This window comes from Schistocerca nitens, chromosome 5, assembly GCF_023898315.1.
Source record: "Schistocerca nitens isolate TAMUIC-IGC-003100 chromosome 5, iqSchNite1.1, whole genome shotgun sequence".
NCBI lineage: Eukaryota > Metazoa > Arthropoda > Insecta > Orthoptera > Acrididae > Schistocerca > Schistocerca nitens.
In genome coordinates, this window is record NC_064618.1 from 749,408,716 (window position 1) to 749,430,097 (window position 21,382).

A 21,382-nucleotide genomic window follows, 5' to 3' on the forward strand; every position below is an offset into this window, starting at 1 on the left:
TATCCTCCCTTCAAGACACCATCCATTCCATTCAACTGCTCTTCCAAGTCCTTTGCTGTCTCTGACAGAATTACAATGTCATCGGCGAACCTCAAAGTTTTTATTTCTTCTCCATGGATTTTAATACCTACTCCGAATTTTTCTTTAGTTTCCTTTACTGCTTGCTCAATATACAGATTGAATAACATCGGGGAGAGGCTACAACCCTGTCTTACTCCCTTCCCAACCACTGCTTCCCTTTCATGTCCCTCGACTCTTATAACTGCCATCTGGTTTCTGTACAAATTGTAAATAGCCTTTCGCTCTCTGTATTTTACCCCTGCCACCTTTAGAATTTGAAAGAGAGTATTCCAGTCAACATTGTCAAAAGCTTTCTCTAAGTCTACAAATGCTAGGAACGTAGGTTTGCCTTTCCTTAATCTTTCTTCTAAGATAAGTCGTAAGGTCAGTATTGCCTCACGTGTTCCAGTGTTTCTACGGAATCCAAACTGATCTTCCCCGAGGTCGGCTTCTACTAGTTTTTCCATTCGTCTGTAAAGAATACGCGTTAGTATTTTGCAACCGTGGCTTATTAAACTGATTGTTCGGTAATTCTCACATCTGTCAGCACCTGCTTTCTTTGGGATTGGAATTATTATATTCTTCTTGAAGTCTGAGGGTATTTCGCCTGTTTCATACATCTTGCTCACCAGATGGTAGAGTTTTGTCAGGACTGGCTCTCCCAAGGCCGTCAGTAGTTCCAATGGAATGTTGTCTACTCCGGGGGCCTTGTTTCGACTCAGGTCTTTCAGTGCTCTGTCAAACTCTTCACGTAGTATCGTATCTCCCATTTCATCTTCATCTACATCCTCTTCCATTTCCATAATATTGTCCTCAAGTACATCGCCCTTGTACAGACCCTCTATATACTCCTTCCACCTTTCTGCTTTCCCTTCTTTGCTTAGAACTGGGTTTCCATGTGAGCTCTTGATGTTCATACAAGTGGTTCTCTTATCTCCAAAGGTCTCTTTAATTTTCCTGTAGGCAGTATCTATCTTACCCCTAGTGAGATAAGCCTCTACATCCTTACATTTGTCCTCTAGCCATCCCTGCTTAGCCATTTTGCACTTCCTGTCGATCTCATTTTTGAGACGTTTGTATTCCTTTTTCCCTGCTTCATTTACTGCATTTTTATATTTTCTCCTTTCATCAATTAAATTTAATATTTCTTCTGTTACCCAAGGATTTCTACTAGCCCTCGTCTTTTTACCTACTTGATCCTCTGCTGCCTTCACTACTTCATCCCTCAAAGCTACCCATTCTTCTTCTACTGTATTTCTTTCCTCCATTCCTGTCAATTGTTCCCTTATGCTCTCCCTGAAACTCTGTACAACCTCTGGTTCTTTCAGTTTATCCAGGTCCCATCTCCTTAAATTCCCACCTTTTTGCAGTTTCTTCAGTTTTAATCTACAGGTCATAACCAATAGATTGTGGTCAGAGTCCACATCTGCCCCTGGAAATGTCTTACAATTTAAAACCTGGTTCCTAAATCTCTGTCTTACCATTATATAATCAATCTGATACCTTTTAGTATCTCCAGGGTTCTTCCATGTATACAACCTTCTATCATGATTCTTAAACCAAGTGTTAGCTATGATTAAATTGTGCTCTGTGCAAAATTCTACCAGGCGGCTTCCTCTTTCATTTCTTAGCCCCAATCCATATTCACCTACTACGTTTCCTTCTCTCCCTTTTCCTACACTCGAATTCCAGTCACCCATGACTATTAAATTTTCGTCTCCCTTCACAATCTGAATAATTTCTTTTATTTCATCATACATTTCTTCAATTTCTTCGTCATCTGCAGAGCTAGTTGGCATATAAACTTGTACTACTGTAGTAGGTGTGGGCTTCGTATCTATCTTGGCCACAATAATGCGTTCACTAAGCTGTTTGTAGTAGCTTACCCGCGTTCCTATTTTCCTATTCATTATTAAACCTACTCCTGCATTACCCCTTTTTGACTTTGTGTTTATAACCCTGTAGTCACCTGACCAGAAGTCTTGTTCCTCCTGCCACCGAACTTCACTAATTCCCACTATATCTAACTTTAACCTATCCATTTCCCTTTTCAAATTTTCTAACCTACCTGCCCGATTAAGGGACCTGACATTCCACGCTCCGATCCGTAGAACGCCAGTTTTCTTTCTCCTGATAACGACATCCTCTTGAGTAGTCCCCGCCCGGAGATCCGAATGGGGGACTATTTTACCTCCGGAATATTTTACCCAAGAGGACGCCATCATCATTTAATCATACAGTAAGGCTGCATGCCCTCGGGAAAAATTACGGCCGTAGTTTCCCCTTGCTTTCAGCCGTTCGCAGTACCAGCACAGCAAGGCCGTTTTGGTTATTGTTACAAGGCCAGATCAGTCAATCATCCAGACTGTTGCCCTTGCAACTACTGAAAAGGCTGCTGCCCCTCTTCAGGAACCACACGTTTGTCTGGCCTCTCAACAGATACCCCTCCGTTGTGGTTGTACCTACGGTACGGCTATCTGTATCGATGAGGCACGCAAGCCTCCCCACCAACGGCAAGGTCCATGGTTCATGGGGGGGGGGGCCGATTATGAATGTGAATTCCATATTACGTACCGAGCGAGGTGGCGCAGTGGTTAGCACACTGGACTCGCATTCGGGAGGACGGTTCAATCCCGCGTCCGGCCATCCTGATTTAGGTTTTCCGTGATTTCCCTAGATCACTCCAGGCAAATGCCGGGATGGTTCCTTTCAAAGGGCACGACCGACTTCCATCCCCATCCTTCCCTAATCCGAGCTTGTGCTCCGTCTCTAATGACCCCGTTTCCGACAGGACGTTAAACACCAATATCCTCCTCCTCATATTAGGTATCATCAGAGGCTTATACCTTTTCTGTACTTTTCGTATGCCCATGGGCTGTTGAGTAGACACTAAGTGAACAGACAGCCTAAATTGTTATATATAATTTAGCCACTGTTAATGACGTAATTATTAGACTAGATGTTTTCAATATTTTACCTGACTACATAAATGAGTACAAGGTTTAAGCTACATAACGTCACAGAAAATAATTTGTATAACACCGGAAATATTTACTCTAACATACCTGTTCATCAACTCAACCAAATATCTCCACAATGGCTATGGGTGTGTGTATGTGTGTTCTTCTTAGCATAAGTTGGGTTAAGTTAGTGTATGTAGTGTGTAAGTCTAGGGACTGAAGATCTCAGCAGTTTGGTCCTTTGGTCCCATAGGAATTCACACACACTTGAACACCGCCTTTGTTTACAAAGTGTAACCCCCAGAGGTATTCCACTTTAGTTACTTTATTTTTACTTTTACATTTATGTTTAGTTTTTGGTCAAAGAGATCCACAGTCACGTTCTGCAGTAGTATTTTGTGTTTTCACTGGGCAAAAAAATGTTCAAATCTGTTTGAATTCCTAAGGGCCCAAACTGCTGAGGTGATTGGTCCCTAGACTTACGCACTACTTGAACTAACTTACTAACTTAAACTATATATATATATATATATATATATATATATATATATATATATATATATATATATATATACTGCTTCATATAGTCTTCGCTGTTGCGTGAACAGCAGTCAGCATCGCAATGTAGTGGCGCGGAATTTTCGACGTAAGTAACTAAAACATTTTCTCTTTAATAATTTATTCACATAATGTGAAATCTTTATGAGGTAGAAGTACAGTTAAATAAGACAGTTTCTCAAATTATGTTTTGGTTGTAGGGTACCACCACCGCAAGGAATTTTCGTCATATGAGGGAATAAAAGGTGAAAACTAATGTGAACTGTTGTTGTGGTTGTCGTTGTGGTCTTCAGTCCTGAGACTGGTTTGACGCAGCTCTCCATGTTAGTCTGTCCTGTGCAAGCTTCTTCATCGCCAAGTACCTACTGCAGCCCACGTCCTTCTGAATCTGCTTAATTTATTCATTCATCTCTTGGTCTCCCTATACGAATTTTGCCCATCACGCTGCCCTCCAGTACTAAAGTGGTGATACCTGGATGCCTCAGAATGTGTCTACCAACCGATCCCTTTTTCTTGTCAAGTTGTGCCACAAATTCCTCTTCTCCCCAATTCTATTCAGTACTTCCTCATTAGTTACGTTATCTAACCATCAAGTCTTCAGCGTTCTTCAGTCGCACCACATTTCAAAAGCTACTATTCTCTTCTTGTCTGAACTGCCATTGCCAGTCTCCGTTTTATATCCTCTCTACTTCGACCATCATCAGTTATTTTGCTCCCAAATAGCAAAACTCATCTACTACTTAGATTGTCTCATCTCCTAATCTAATTCCCTCAGCATCACCTGATTTATTTCGACTACATTCCATTATCCTCGTTTTGTTTTCGTTGATGTTCTTCTTATGTCTTCCTTCTGAGACACTGTCATTCCGTTCAACTACAACAATTTACCTTAACGTGAACAAGCCGTCTGCTAGTGAACGTGTCGGTTCGCAAACTGGTGACGACTCTAGTTATCTACATAAACAGCATCATAAAAAATGGCTGGTTGCTATCTACCTCCTTGCAAGAATCAATCTGTATTTTGCACTAGTTCAAAACGCAATTTTTAGACAAAATAGCTTTTCACAATTACTTCCTCCACGTCTTTCGACTCTTAGAAACGAGCCTGGTTTCTTTAAAGTTGCACTTAACCTTTTGATCCCTCAATTTTACTCCTGTTACATTCTCAATTTCAAAGACTGCCGACCAGTGAACACTGTGATAAGCTTTCATTAAATAATCGGTCAAAAACCTTGAACACGTGTCATCAAAATTAGGAACTGATCTATTGTGAACGGCTAAAACCTCACTGTCTAGAGGTATCTTTGGACAGATCACTGAGCCGAAATCATTCAACATATGTCCAGCGCAGCTGTGCAGCCGCCACCGCATACACAGCTGAATGTTGTTAGTATGTCGATGGGCGGCCGCTGTCGTTGAACGCGGAAGTGGCTTTGTTACGCTAGCTTTCAGCCCGCCGCTGCTCTATTCCGCGAAAGGCTCACCTGCAATCTCTTTTTTCTGTTCGCGGTATTGTCCGATTCCAGGTTGTCTGATGCCTTCCTGATAACATTATCCCAGAAGCCTTCCGCGGAGCTATTCGCAAATGTGCTGTTTCATAGCACCTTGAATCTGCTCACGAAAGCAAGCGCTACTAATGCTGGGAGTAGCGTGCTGCCGCCTTTACTATTCATCTAACAACACTATTGCCTTACGTTGTCCGCTATTTCTTCCCCCATTTCTGGCGCGCGCGGAAAACTTTTGGCTCTGGGCTCCGCTGTTTCCTCGCCGCCTCTTCTTGCAGGGAAAGAGCGTTGGCGCCTCAGGCTGTTACGCCGCCATGGTTGTCTTCCTGGCCTACTCCGACGACATGACGTTTTCATTAATTTCAGTAGCATTTCCCAGTTTGTGCTGACAACACACTCGTTGTCACAGAGCACTGGATTATTGTGCAGGTGGATAACCTTCCAGAATGCCAAGCGGTTTAGAATGCATGAATTATTCATATGAAACGTTTGCGATGCCGTTCTTCTTCCCTGGGAGGTGGATAAATATAGTGACCTGTGCCAGGCATGGTAAGGAATAAGTGGCGTAAGTGTAGTAGCAGAAACTTTTTTTTCCTACCACCATGCTGTTTACATGGACCGCCTTCTGCGATATGTATTCCTATGTGAAGTACTGCATATAAATTACGAGGGTCACTCCAAAAGAAATGCATAGTATTTTTTTAAAAATACAGTTTTCATTCTGCATGTTTGAAAGTTTTACAGATTGTAGATACATCCTTCCCACTTGTTTTTGAACTTAGTTCAACCTGTTCCCGTGAGTGGCGCCGTCACAGCATGTCTTCAAGATGGCTGCTGCACTTGACGTTCGTAAAAAGCAACGTGCTGTCATAGAATTCCTGTGCTGTGAAAACGAGACAGTGGGAAACATCCACAAGAGGTTGAATAAGGTGTATGGAGATGCTGCTGTCGATCGCAGTACAGTTAGTCGGTGGGCAAGCAGGTTACGTGATGAAAGCGGGCACGGCAATATTGAGGATTGTCCCCGCAGAGGCAGGCCTCGTACTGCACACACTCCAGACAATGTGCAGAGAGTTAACGAATTGGTGACTGCTGACAGATGCGTCACAATGAATGAATTGTCACGCTACATTGGGATAGCGGAAGGAAGTGTTTGCAGAATACTGAAAGTGTTGGCGTTAAAAAAGGTTTGTGCCAGGTGGGTTCCCAGGATGTTGACAGTGGCTCACAAAGAAACAAGAAAAACGGTTTGCAGCGAACTTTTGGTACAGTACGAGAATGGTAGAGATGAATTTCTTGGAAGAATTGTGACAGGTGATGAAACATGGCTCCATCATTTTTCACCAGAGACGAAGAGGCAATCAATGGAGCGGCATCATGCAAATTCACCCAAGAATAAAAATTCAAAACTACACCTTCTGTTGGAAGAGTTATGGCTACGGTGTTTTTCGATTCCGAAGGACTCTTGCTTGTGGACATTATGCCAAGTGGAACCACCATAAATTCTGATGCATATGTGACGACCCTGAAGAAACGTCAAGCTCGACTGAGTCGTGTTCGACCACATCGGCAAAAGCCGGATGTTTTGCTGTTGCACGACAATGCACGGCCACACGGTCAGTGAAAAAACCATGGAAGCGATCACAAAACTGGGATGGACAACACTGAAACACCCGCCTTACAGTCCTGACCTGGCTCCATGTGACTATCATCTTTTGGGAAATTAAAGACTCTCTTCGTGGAACAAGGTTTGAAGATGATGACTCCCTTGTGCACGCTGCCAAACAGTGGCTCCAACAGGTTGGTCCAGAATATTACCGTGCGGGTATACAGGCGCTGGTTTCAAGATGGCGTAAAGCAGTTGAGAGGGATGGAAATTATGTGGAGAAATGAAAATATTGTTCCTAAAGGATGCATCTACAAACTGTAAAACTTTCAGACATATAGAATAAAAGATGGATTTTTAAAAAATAGAGTGTATTTCTTTTGGAGTGACCCTCATATACATGTTGTGTTCAGGCACGTATGATGCAAGTAGCGCAGAGACCAATATCTAGTTAAGAGTACGGACACTCCCTATGTAATGCAGAATTGACAACTAGATGTCATAAAGGCGGATCCAATACTACAAAAGGAGGAGGGGGTATTGTGCTGTCGATGGAGGAGGAATGGGTCGTTCAGGAGAGTTGCTTCGAACGTAGACAAGCGATATCATCTGAGTAACAAATAGCAAATCCATGAGGGACATTGCAGCCATTCTACAGCTAAGCAAGTGGACCATAGGTTATGTCATTTTGGAAACGTGAAGAGACGACGACCACAGATAAAATAAGGCCAGGAAGACCTCATGCACTGACGGATAGGGATCACTGAGCATTGCAGAGAGTAGTTGCTAAAAATTGCATGAAATCGACGGAAGAAATCGTACACGATTCACACAGTGCTCTCAGCAATCCAGCTAGCACAATAACTGTGCATAGGACAGTCGATTATTGAACTGTAGCGATTTGGAGTGACAAACTACGCCGTAACCTGTGGAAATCTGACAGAAGAGTTTGGGTTTGGCGAATGCTTGGAGAACGTTGCCTGGCGTCGTATATAGTGTCAACACTCCGGAGAAGGTGGTGTTACGACATAAAGTATTTTTCCTGTTTAGGGTGTGGTCCCCTTATTCTATTCAAAAAAGCACTGAAAATGATGGGGTTTGAACACATTTTAGAACATTATGTATTGCGTACAGTAGAGGAAGAATTCGGAGACGATGATCAGCATGACATTGCAGCTTGGCATAAAGCAGCCTCTGTGAGGCAATGGTTTGTGGACAATAACATTTCTTAAATGGACTGGCTTCGCCAGAATCCAGACCTGACCACAGTGAAACAGCTTTGGTATGAGTTAGAACGTTGACTTCGGTCCAGACCCCCATATCGCTCCAGTATCATTCCTATCTATGATTTCGGCTCTTGATGGAGAATGGGCTGACATTTCTCCACAGACATTCAGACACGTAATTGAAAGCGTACCCCGTAGTGTTCAGGCTGACATAAAGGCGAAACATAGAGGTGCCCTGAATTAATGTCCTTATCAGGTACCCGGAGACTTTTGATCAGAGGCTTCTGATCAGAGCCCTTTCAGTGAGAATCCATTACTTCACTCTGAACCAAAGTAGAGGTGAAAGACTGTCAGTTATCACCGACTGAAGGGGAAGTGTTACTAAATGGCGAACATAACACATAGATCTTGTCAGGATGGCGGCACCATCTTGTTTAGAGTCGATAAAAAGAGTGGAGGTAGCATCAGCATAGACTCCAATGTTTTTCCAGTGGAGAAATGTCAGACACAACACGCCATTACATGCTTAGCGCAACAATTTAACAATGACAGGCATTTTGACAGTGCTCGTCGCACACTGTCTGCATTCACTCAATAATTTTTATCATTTTGTTTTGTAGGGCAGGCAACCACAGCCAAACTTCGACATTTTTTCGTAAGAAAATTCCGCACTGGCTGTATCAATGATTTTTATTAAAATCTGCGACCGGTTTCGCGCCACTTATCGGTGCATCCCCAGGCAATCTGTACAAAAAATAATATAATAAGAGCTCATATAAACTATTCGATCCCCCAATTCTGAGGTATAAACTGAACTTTTAAACACCACAAAAAAACAACAAAAAAACTGCTTGTTTAAAGGTTCAGTTTATACCTCAGAATTGGGGGAGCGAATAGTTTATATGAGCTCTTATTATATTCTTTTTGTACAGATTGCCTGGGGATGCACCGATAAGTGGTGCGAAACCGGTCGCAGATTTAATAAAAATCATTGATACAGCCAGTGTGGAATTTTCTTTGGAAAAAAAAAAATTTTGTATGTCACCACGTTCCTTCTTAGTAAAAGGCTCTTCCCTTCATTTCGTCTGCTACATTGTTTCATACGTATTAAATGTTTAATTATGTTGTGCCGTTTGCGCACTTGACGGCTCGTTTATTCTGACACTTTCTAAGAACAAATCCCACAGATAGAAAATTTTTCCCGGTGTCTATGAAGTCCACTTCTTTGTGATAAACGATGGAATTTTCCACAAAGTAGTTATTTCTTTCTGTTGCTCGTAGTACACTCTGGGGAAAAAATACAAGGACTGTGTTCACTGGCACCAGGGCATAACATTTTTATACTGAGGGGTTGTACTGTTGGTGATTCATTTGTCACAATCGTAGGCGAATAGATGGCACTCGGAAGAGTTCCCTGTGCACCATGTGTTTTGACGTTGTAGGCAGGAGCTGTGTTGAGTTTATAGGATGTAACCATGCTCCACCGACGAGTACGTACCCCTTAGAACAGCTCCGTCCATTTGATTGGGGTCGCTGCGGAAAGCTCTATAGATGTATCGACGACTTGCTGCACATTTTGTGGTGGTGTGTCACCGCTTTCAGCAGTAGGCTGTTAAAGATTCCCACACCTGCAGACCGGCTACTGCGCTTCAGCAAAGCGTATGCGCACGTCACGATGGAAACGGCGCGAGCAGAGGTGGCCGACAGATCATTATCCAGGGACAGAATGCAGGCGCTGTTGCGGTCGCTATATCATCAAGGACTATTGAGAACCGTCTTCTTGCAGCGGAGCTACCAAGCTACCAGTGACACCACGACACTGCCAAGCGTTGCTACTCTGGTGCCGTGAAAGAGTTGGCTAGAGTGTGGAAAGGCGCTCTGTTGTCTTCAGTGATGAGAGCAAGTTCTGTCTGTATGCGAGTAATGGTCGTAGATGTGTATGGCGTAGGGTTTGGTGAGCTGCCTATTCCAGACGGTATCTGCAGCGACACACAGGTCCCAAACCCAGTGTTATTGTTGTTGTTGTTGTTGTTGTTGTTGGTGGTGGTGGTGGTGGTGGTGGTGGTGGTGGTGGTGGTGGTGGGGGGGGGGGACGTCAGTTAAAACTCGGGGTCACAGCTGGTATTTCTGCAGGACAATGCACACCCAGAAGCGGTTGCTGCGATGCGACTTCTCTTCATGGTGTATAATAATTGCCTTTGCCGGTAGGATCACCAGATCTGTAGCAAATTGAACACTGTGACTCTTCCCCGGCCTCTGTGGCCGAGCGGTTCTAGGCGCTTCAGTCCGGAACCGCGCTGCTGCTACGGTCGCAGGTTCGAATCCTGCCTCGGGCATGGATGTATGTGATGTCCTTAGGTTAGTTATGTTTAATTAATTCTACGTCTAGGGGGACTGCTGACCTCAGATGTTAAGACCCATAGTGCTTAGTCATTTGAACCATTTGAACTGTGACTCTTCAAGCTTTCCCGGCGGATATATTGTAAACAGTCTTCACAGTCTGCCGGCCGGGTTGGCCGAGCGGTTCTAGGCGCTTCCAGACTGAAACGCCTAGAACCGTTCGGCCACTCCGGCCGGTCCGGTGAAGACTATTTACAAACTGAACACTTATTGTACATTACGAGGCGGGGATTTACTCGTTGTCCAGGGTCTGCAAGAACCATTACCGAACTGGAATAAAAGGTGCAATACGCTTGGGACAGCCTATCGCAGGTTGCTATTCGGCACGTTTATGTTCGTTTGAATGTTAAGATACACGCCTGCGTTGACGTCTGTAAAGGAGACCGCTTATAAAACACTAATACCACCTATTCTTGAGTAGTACTCGAGCGTTTGGGATCCCTATCAGGTCGGATTGAGGGAGGACATAGAAGCAATTCAGAGGCGGGCTGCTAGATTTGTTACTGGTAGGTTTGATCATCACGCTAGTGTTACGGAAATGCTTCACGAACTCGGGTTTGAATCTCTGGAGGAAAGGAGGCGTTCTTTTCGTGAATAGCTACTGAGGAAATTTAGAGAACCAGCATTTCAGGCTGACTGCAGTACAATTTTACTGCCGCCAACTTACATTTCCTCGGAAAGACCACAATGATAAAATAAGAGAGATTAGGGCTCGTACAGAGGCATATAGGCAGTCATTTTTCCCTCGTTCTGTTTGGGAGTGGAACAGGGAGAGAAGATGCTAGTTGTGGTACGAGGTACCCTCCGCCACGCACCGTATGGTGGATTGCGGAGTATGTATGTAGATGTAGTGTAGATGGAGACGTGCAGCACTTCCATTACCGTGACCTTCGTCATTCTGAAGGATTGTGTCGGTGTATTCTGCAAACGCGTACTCAGCCATTTTGCTCTAACACACACACACACACACACACACACACACACACACACACACACACACACGCGCGCGCGCGCGCGCGTGTATGAGGTTTGAACTAGGTCAGAGAGTCAGGCAAGACATCAAATGACCTCAGCCTATCCGACATAATCCCCCCCACCATGACTACCTTGTTGCGTCCCTACCTAGCAAACATGTTTTCGAACAGCTGTGGACATGGATTCCTAATCAAAATACAATGTACTCACTACCCTATACATCCCGCCCGGTTGGCCGTGCGGTCTAGCGCACGGCTTTCCGAGCGGGAAGGAGCGCCTGGTCCCCGGCACGAATCCGCCTGGCGGACTTACGTCGAGGTCCGGTGAGCCAGCCAGTCTGTAGATGGTTTTTAGGCGGTTTTCCATCTGCCTCGGCGTATGTGGGCTGGTTCCCATTATTCCGCCTCAGCTACACCATGTCGCCAATTGCTGCGCAAACAAGTTCTCCACATACGCGTACCATTACTCTAGTCCGCAGCTCGTGGTCGTGCGGTAGTGTTCTCGCTTCCCGCGCCCGGGTTCCCGGGTTAGATTCCGGCGGGGTCAGGAATTTTCTCTGCCTCGTGATGACTGGGCGTTGTGTGATGTCCTTAGGTTAGTTAGGTTTAAGTAGTTCTAAGTTCTAGGGGACTGATGACCATAGATGTTAAGTCCCATAGTGCTCTGAGCCATTTGAACCATTTTAGCCATTACTCTACCACGCAAACATAGGGGTTACACTCGTCTGGTGTGAGACGTTCCCTCAGGTTGTCCACCGGGAGCCGAACCGCACAACAACCCTGGGTTCGGTGTGGGGTGGCGGAGGGGTGAAGTGGACTGCGGTAGCCGTCTTGGGGTTGTGGACCACTGCGGCTGCGGCGGGGACGGCGCCTCTCCATCGTTTCAAGGCCCCCGGTTAAAATACAATACAATACTATACCCTATACAAGTCCTAGAAGTCTGTAACGGAAATCTCCGAACTATATATATATATTCGGATCATTGTTCCATTCGCGACAATGTCGCAGCTTGTGAGTATCTGTGAATCTAAATGCTTCAAATGGCTCTGAGCACTATGGGACTTAACATCTGCGGTCATCAGTCCCCTAGAAGTTAGAACTACTTAAACCTAACTAACCTAAGGACACCACACACATCCATGCCCGAGGCAGGATTCGAACCTGCGACCGTAGCGGTCCCGCGGTTCCAGACTGAAGGGCCTAGAACCGCTCGGTCACAACGGCCGGCTCTGTGAGTCTAACAACCTCTCTGTTTACGTAGAAATTAGCTTCATCCACAAACAGTAAGCCTTAGGGAAATCGACAGTTTTCGTCTACCCCGCGTGGTGAAAGGGTGACACTTATTTTTTGCCAAAACGTCAATTTTGTACGGCTGGATCAATATTCCTGAGAGATACGACGAGTACTGTATAACAGCTATCAATGGCTCTTAAACATTATATTCCCTCATCAAAAAGTTCTGTACTTAGTGGAATAACATGATAGATAATTAAGTTTTGCATAATAACCAATTGGCAAAATACTCTCCTGCTATCATTCGACAAAATCTCATTTCGGTATATCAAACCGTTTATGAAATATGAGGAATGTTGTGGATGTTTCAGTCTGGCTTTATTGTTAGAGTGCGAAAATTTTTCTCAGCCGTAAGAGACGAAAATGACAGAAAGCGTTTTTTTTTTTTTTTTTTTTGTTAGACCTGACATTCGAAAATGTTCGATTCCATCTTTAAATAAATAATGACTGAGTGAGAGGGTGGTATCGGTGTTATTAAAAAAGGCGATTTCTAGATTTTTACGCAACAAAGGGAAAGAGGAGCTCCGCGCTTCTGGCCACAGACATGCGAATCAGGCCCGACCGACCACCGTGTGATCCATTGACCAGTGGCCTCAACTGGATGCAGGGAACGGATAGGGAAGACGTTAAGTTGTACCCAACAAGTTCGACAAGTTCAAGAAGATGTGTTTATTCATGAATCTCAAGACTCGCCTTGAGATTTCCCCCGAAACTTTGGATTAAGGAAGAAAATGTGTGTTTACATCAAGACATCAAAACGATGGAAAGACGGAATCAGGGGCACTGGAATGCCAGTACTGTGAGGTTCTGCGGCTGGTCACTTCACTTCGACATCCAAGAGGCAATACGTCGGAGAAAAAGTTATATTAGATAGATGCTTTAACGAGCAGAGAGTGAGGAAATACAGTATAAGGCAATGAAGACATAATTGCTTTGTAATAACGGCTTGTTTTCATTATGTACAAAAAATTCTTCCGTAGTAAAGACTGTTCTATTGTTTTACTTCAATAAAACTTATGTTCATCTTAAAATATTTAGATAATTTTCATTTAATTGTAGATGTTTTGTTAATTTTCTAGTTTATTACTAAGTCACACTGTAAACAAAAGAGATCGTTACAGAAAAAAAACGATGTCAGATACGGATTCTGTGCCCAAAAAGGCATGAAACCTAACAAACATTAATCAACATATATTTTTTCGTTGGACTGTAACTAGTAGTTTGAAATTATTCTATGATTGCAAACAAGAACCTTCAACATCACAGCGCGTCAGCAATCGTTGGTTAATATATTAAAAAACTAAAAACCCGCCTCGATTGCGAAAAAAGCACCTATTGTTAGGTGTTAACTCAGGTTTCGGCGTAGATAACTACACCTTCTTGAGAACAATAAAACCCACAAGTGCCAGTTTATGGCGGGTCATCGCCCATCGAACATAGGCCGGTGTGAGGTGGAGCGTACACCATTAAGTTAAGTAGTGGTTTTGACTTTGTACATATGTACTGTTTGTGTTTTCGTTTATAAATGTATAGCTATGGTGTTCTTTTAATCATTGACATAGGTCTTCTTAGGCACTTGTGGGTTTTATTGTTGTTCTGAAGAAGGTGTAGTTATCTACGCCGAAACCTCGGTTAACACTTAACACTAGGTGCTTTTTTCGCAATCGAGGCGGGTTTTTAGTTTTTTAATAGATTCTAAACAACTATCATTAGTTAATTAGCTTCATATATTCAAAATACAGGTTACAAAAATTACTTTAATGGGTAGCAGTTGAAAAAGGAAAATCTGACGTCCTGTCGACGTCTGGGTTATTAAAGATGAAGCAATATCTTACCTGCAAGATGAGAGAATACTCTTATGGCGTTTTCAAAGTGACCAATCAGGCATTCGCCCAAAGCAGTTGAAGGGGCAACACTGAAATCCAATTCGTACTACGATTCTGCAACCATTCCATCTGCCTTAACCATTACGAAATTTCCCTCACTTTAGATAATACACACATCAAAAAAAGTTTTTCATCACCTCGCTTCCGATAGTTACGGAACCTGTACAGAAAATTGGAATAGAGATCAACGTAAACATCATTTCCGCCCTTTTTATTGCTCACGAAAAGCACACATTGCATGTTGTACCACCATACAGCGAGACCATCAGAGGTGGTGGTCCAGATTGCTGTACACACCGGTACCTCTAATATCTAGTAGCACGTCCTCTTGCATTGATGCATGCCTGTATTCGTGGTGGCATACTACCTACAAGTTCCTGAAGGAACTATTGGTGGTCCAGATTGTCCCACTCCTCCACAGAGATTCGGCGTAGATCCCTCAGAGTAGTTGGTGGGTCACGTCGTCGATAAACAGCCCTTTTCAATCTATCCCAGGCATGTTCGATAGTGTTCATGTCTGGAGAACATGCTGGCCACTCTAGTCGAGCCATGTCGTTATCCTGAACGAAGTCATTCACAAGATGTGCACGATGGGGGCGCAAATTGCCGTCCACGAAGACGAATGCCTCGCCAATACGCTGCCGATATGGTTGCGCTATCGGTCGGAGGATGGCATTCACGTATCGTACAGCCGTTACGGCGCCTTCCATGACCACCAGCGGCGTACAACGGCCCCACATAATGCTACCCCAATACATCAGGGAACCTCCACCATGCTGCACTCGCTGGGCAGTGTGTCTAAAGCGCTCAGACTGATCGGGTTGCCTCCAAACAAGTCTCCGAAGATTGTCTGGTTGAAGACATATGCGACACTCGTTCGTGAAGAGAACTTGATGCCAATCGTGAGCGGTCCATACGGCATATTGTTGGACCCATCTGTACCGCTTTCCATGGTGTCGTGGTTGAAAGATGTCACGGACGTCGGGAATGAAGTTGTGCGTAATGCAGCCTACTGCGCACAGTTTGAGTCGTAACACGACGTCCTGTTGCACAAAAAGCATTATTCAACATGGTGGCGTTGCTGTCAGGCTTCCTCCGAGCCTTAATCCGTAGGCAGCGGCCGTCCACTGCAGTAGTAACCCTTGGGCTGTCTGAGCGAGGCATGTCATCGACACTTCCTGTCTCTATGTATGTCCTCCATGTCCGAACAACATCGCTTTGGTCCACTCTGAGACGCCTGGACACTTCCATTATTGAGAGCCCTTCCTGGCACAAAGTAACAATGCGAACGCGAACGAACCGCGGTATTGACCATCTAGGCATGGTTGAACTACAGACAACACGAGCCGTGTACCTCCTTCTTGGTGGAATGACTGGAACTGATCGGATGTCCGACCTTCTCCGTCTAATAGGCGCTGCTCATGCATGGTTGTTTACATCCTTGGGAACCGGGGTGATGCAAAACTTTTTTTGATGTACATATTTCACATATAGTGATCGCTCAGTACGTCATGTAACGTTAATGGGCCATCTAATGTAAGACGTATGTCAACATATAATGAAGTAACTGAAATAAAAGATCAAAGTAGGAGTAATAGTGCGAATTGACAAATAATAAGTATTAATATTCACAGACGATGTAGTCCTTTTGATCGAAAGTGACCTTGGAATGAAGGGCATGTTTCGTAAATTTTCACTAAGGGCAAACAAATTAAAGATGAACGTGAGGAAATGAAATGGCGAAGATGAAAGTGATAAAGAGTTGTAAAGTGCATAATAGCGGGTTTTAAGAAGGAAATTATGGAACATATGAGCATTTCATAAGGTGAAAAAATTTTCTTACCAAAACATAATATTACAGGGTATGTTCAAAGTAAGGAAGACATCTAAAATAGGCCGTAGAACCTGAACATAGTTTTCTTAAGAAAAAGATTTTCTGCAGATTTTTCTGTGCTAGGCTCCCTGCGATCGTGCCTTGATAGAGTTCTGTTGAAATGGTAAATTGGCAACGTTCAGACTAGAGAATTAAGTTGCTGTTCCTGGATGTCATAATATATATCTACTTGACACATCTGACAGTTTACCTTGACTTCGTTGATGCGAACAACATTTCCACCTGCACATTACAGTGTGAGAAGTTCCTGCTCCCACACGTGGTCTGTAAACGTGGAGGAAAAGTTCAGCTGGCGGCGTTGGCCGCCCTGCAACCAAGTCCCGGCAGCCTCTCTCTACCATCACCTGTTACTCCCAAGTGTTATTACCATGTACACCATAAACGTTTCGTCCGTAAAATAAATAAGCTGCCCCTCGGGGTTTGCTCGTCACAACTTTTATGGCGCCCATAAATTAGCCTTTATTACAGGAGGTATTATTTTACATAATATCGATTTTTTCCCGTCTGCCTCCCGGTGGTAAGGATGCGCCGCTGGCGCAATAGGTCTTCTTACCTTAGTGCGGACAGCTTGAGCTACCTACCGCTGATACTTCGCAGTTTAATCACTGAAGAGACGACTGTTAAGTCATCAGATAAAGGTGGAATCAATGAAGAAAAGATATATACAGTCTGTCCTCAGCCTGACGTGATTAAATGCATGTGGATAGTAGCTGAGTGGATCTTCTGAATGATGTTGTAAGTTTGGACTACACAACATCAAGATAGTCCAGAATAGCTTGTTCAGGAACTGGAGCTTCTGAAACCGTTGATCTGGGCCGAACAACGGGGAGAAGTCTGCGCACACTTCTGGCCTTTAATAACTGCCGTAACGTTTTATTCGAAACATTGTTTTCTGTCTACTAAAGCTTCGGTGCAATATATCTTATTATAATTCCAGTCACATGTCACTAGTTTTTATCAATCAGGTATTAATTTCAGTCAATGATGACCATCTTCAAACCCGAGAATGTGCAAAATGGTTCAAATGGCTCTATGCACTATGGGACTTAACATCTGAGGTCATCAGTCCCCTAGAGTTAGAACTACTTAAACCTAACTAACCTAAGGATATCACACACATTCATTCCCGAGGCAGGATTCGAACCTGCGACCTAGCAGTCGCCCGGTTCCGGACTGAAGCGTCTAGAACCGCTCAGCCACCGCGGCCGGCTGAGAATGTCCAGTCACAATGACTAGCCACATAAGCATTGCTACAAATTTACAAAAATTGACTACCATAAGCACCATTACGACATACATGCTGACAGTCGGCAATACTGGGCTGTTATTCTCCAAAATAGAAGTAAGAATAGTGTTTGTGCCACATCCATAAACACGAACACAGGAAAAACAACAAGCAGATTAGAAAGTAAGTACACCTGAAAAGCAATATATAGTAAATATACAATTCGCGGTAGTAGCTAAACAAACTTGCTAGTTTACTGTCGACGTTGTAACTATGTACTGCGTATTACGCTAACTGAAAATGGGTGATAGCACAAAACGTGTTTTAGCTTGAATGAAAATACATACCTAAGTGGCTGGTTGCCGTATTACAGAATTAAAATAATACACAACGACGGAGCTCAACAGCCAGTAAAATGGATAAATTTTTATTCTTTTATTACATATAAAAATCTTATTTTAGGGTTGGGGGCGGTCTTGGATTCATTTTTTAGCGGAATGCTTTTAATCTTAAATTAGAAATATTAATTTAGTTTACTTGGCGTTAAATCCTATCGATATCTGATGATCAACACCAGCATTCGCCAAGGGTACCGTCTAGGTTTTTTAAACTTCAAATAAATTACTTTGTTTTAAATGCTATTCTTTCACGAAGACCTTTGCGAGACTCACTTGTACCAATTCTACATGTTATCGTCTCATTACTGTATAATGCAACAACAATATTTTAATCACACCTTTAATATGGTTCAAATGGCTCTGAGCACTATGGGACTCAACTGCTGTGGTTATCAGTCCCCTAGAACTTAGAACTACTTAAACCTAACGAACCTAAGGACATCACACACATCCATGCCCGAGGCAGGATTCGAACCTGCGACCGTAGCAGTCGCACGGTTCCGGACTGCGCGCCTAGAACCGCGAGACCACCGCGGCCGGCACACCTTTAATATGTTTAGTCACAAAAAACTATATAAAATATGAGGCCTATTTAATCCTTATCCTCGTTTTAGAGGGCATAGTGGATTCCGTTCATGGGTGTATTAATTATTCAGTACGCTAAGGCGGGCCTAGCGAACAAAGGATCAAGATGGCCCTTCAGTTTATCGCCCTGGAAACTTTTCTGGATACAAGTTGGAGAGAAATATGCTTCTTAGTTTTTCTGATACGATTCCTCCTGTATCCAAAAATAGTGGTATCTCTCTTTATTAAGGTTCGGTCGTCACGGTAGTTGGGCTATAAATAATCGCTCCCAGCCGGAGTAGATTTGAGACAGGCTATTAAAACAAATGAAAATGCGACGAAGGGCGAGGAATGCTATATAAGCCACCACCGAGACATCAAGGGAGAGAAGGCAGGTGAATGCCGTCGAAATGCAGTAGCCCTCATCACGACGCCACGTTCCGCTGTCGCCGCCCCAAACCCTCCTCCAGGTGGGGCGAGAGATGAACACAACTGGAGACCATCGCTTTTCCTGACGTCACTGCTAACAGATGATGATAAACGCCTATCGTTCTAGTTTTGATCAGGTTTCTCGTAGACATTTTCTTGCCGAGTGGTTAAGACCAAGGGCTCTAAATTTTATGTGTAAGACTCTGCAATCTGGCCAAGACTAGCATTGCCCACGTCTTTTTTCTGATGAAACATTCAGCTGAGTAAGTGTGCAAGGGCGAAAGATCCCTCTATTTTAGAACAGTCGTGGCGTCAGCTGTCTATCCAGCAAAATTTCGACAGCTAGCAACCCACTACGTTTCTCGCAGCTAGGGGACCACACAGGAGAGGCCAAAGTTCTTGGTCAGAAATTTATTTTACGGAAAATTGTTGATCCCAAATAAAAGAGTGTTCACGTAGTGTACCAACGTCTACGACGTTTTTCTCCACTTTGTTCCGCCTCCTTCAAGTGCGCTATCTTACGAAAAGTATCTCATTACATGTTGGTGGAATTTAATAAGGCTGTGTCCACATCACGCCTTCATGACAGCTTCAACTCTACTGGTGACTCAGTTACGTGGTTGGATGTTTGTAGAGGAATGTCAGCCGTTTCTATTTCAAGAGCAGAAACCAGAGACGGCAGTCATGTTGAACACTGGAGTCTGGAATTAAATCGACCTTCTAACTCATCCCAAAAGTATTCCATTGGGTTCAGATGGAACTCTGCACTGGCCACTTCATTTAAGGAATGTTATTCTCCACAAACGATTGCCTCACAGATGTTGCTTTACGACAGGGTGCATTGTCATGCTGAAAGAAAAAATCATCATCTCCGAGCAGTTGTTCAACTGCATGCAGTAATGATGTAAAATATCTTCTCATCCACTGTTTTGACTAGATGAAATTCAACAGCCGTTAAGTAATTAGAAAGGGGTAGATTTCGGAAAAGCTACGCAGAACCGCGGGTAGTGGCGACTTCCAGGATGGGATGAGAAGGAAAGACTGTTTTTTGAGGACTGCACCGGACGAGAATTGAAATCCCGAGCTCTTAAAGGTCGAAGAGAATGCAAGACAGAGATTACTGCTTGTAATTGAAGAAGCGTTTTAACAATCAGCGGTTGTTATTTTAACCTTATATCTAGCGGGCTCGGTCTTGGACCATCTTTACAGGATACAAGGTAAAAACAGATCGCGTGAATGCTTAACTCATTTTCTTTTCTGTCTAAGAGAAAACCCAAACCGTTGTAATAGGTAATACTGTACGAAAAGGTAAATCATTACCTTAACTATTGTTAGTGGAGTACACCTCTATTGGACTTTTGTGAAACGTCCCGTTTTTTTAAAGCTATCACGACGTTTTGGGTATTCTATCAGCCAGAAAAGAAAATGAGTCACTTATTCATCAAATCTGTTTTTACCCTTCAACTTGTGAAGATGGTCCACGACCAAAACTGGTAGATACTAAGATTCAAATAAAAACACCTGATGGTTAAAATGCGTTTTTTTTCAAAGTGTTCGTATTCTTCCGTATTTAGCGTTTTCATGAGCGCAATAAGAGGACACTCTAACCACGCAAAACACTCCATACCGTAACACCAATTCGTCTGAACTTCACTGTGGGCACTACAGATGACGGTATGCAACGTCCTCCAGGCATCCACCAAATCCAAACCCTTCCATCGAATTGCCGAAGGATACAGCGTGATTCATCAGTCAAAAACAGTCGTTTCGTGTCAGCTACTGTCCAGTGGCGTCGCTACGAAAATGTGAGGCTTATGAGGAGCCCTCAGACCATTGTAGCGCATTATTGCGGACCGCCTAGGCACAGTCATTGCGGTAGCTCGACTGCTGGTAGCACCCTGGAAGTCACGAGTGGTTCCTTCAGCTAACATAACGTGATTTTTCATAACCACCCTCAGTAATGCTAGACAGTCCTTGCCCAAAGTACATGAGTCAGACAGTCCTTGCCCAAAGTACATGAGGCCTGCCTGGTCTTGGGTTCGCTATGGTTGTTCCTTCGAGTTTACATTTCACAATCATGTCACCAACAGCCGACTTTGACAGCTTTAGCAGGGCTGAAACGTTCCTAATGGATCTATTATTGAGATGACATCCAGTGTGCAATCCACGTTCGAACTCGCTGAGCTCTCTTGACCCACCCATTCTGCTGCTGCTCCTCAGCCACTGACAACATAATACCTCCCGGCTCCTTTCCTACTGGCGGGTTCGTCTCCCGTGATATGTGCTGGTCAGTGTCACTTTATGTAGGGCTGTCCGGACGCTTTGGATGAGTCAGTGTACTAGGAGAAGCGATAGCTGCTACGATCTCCCGACGGTGCCTAGTAAGTCCGGGACAGTAACAGGG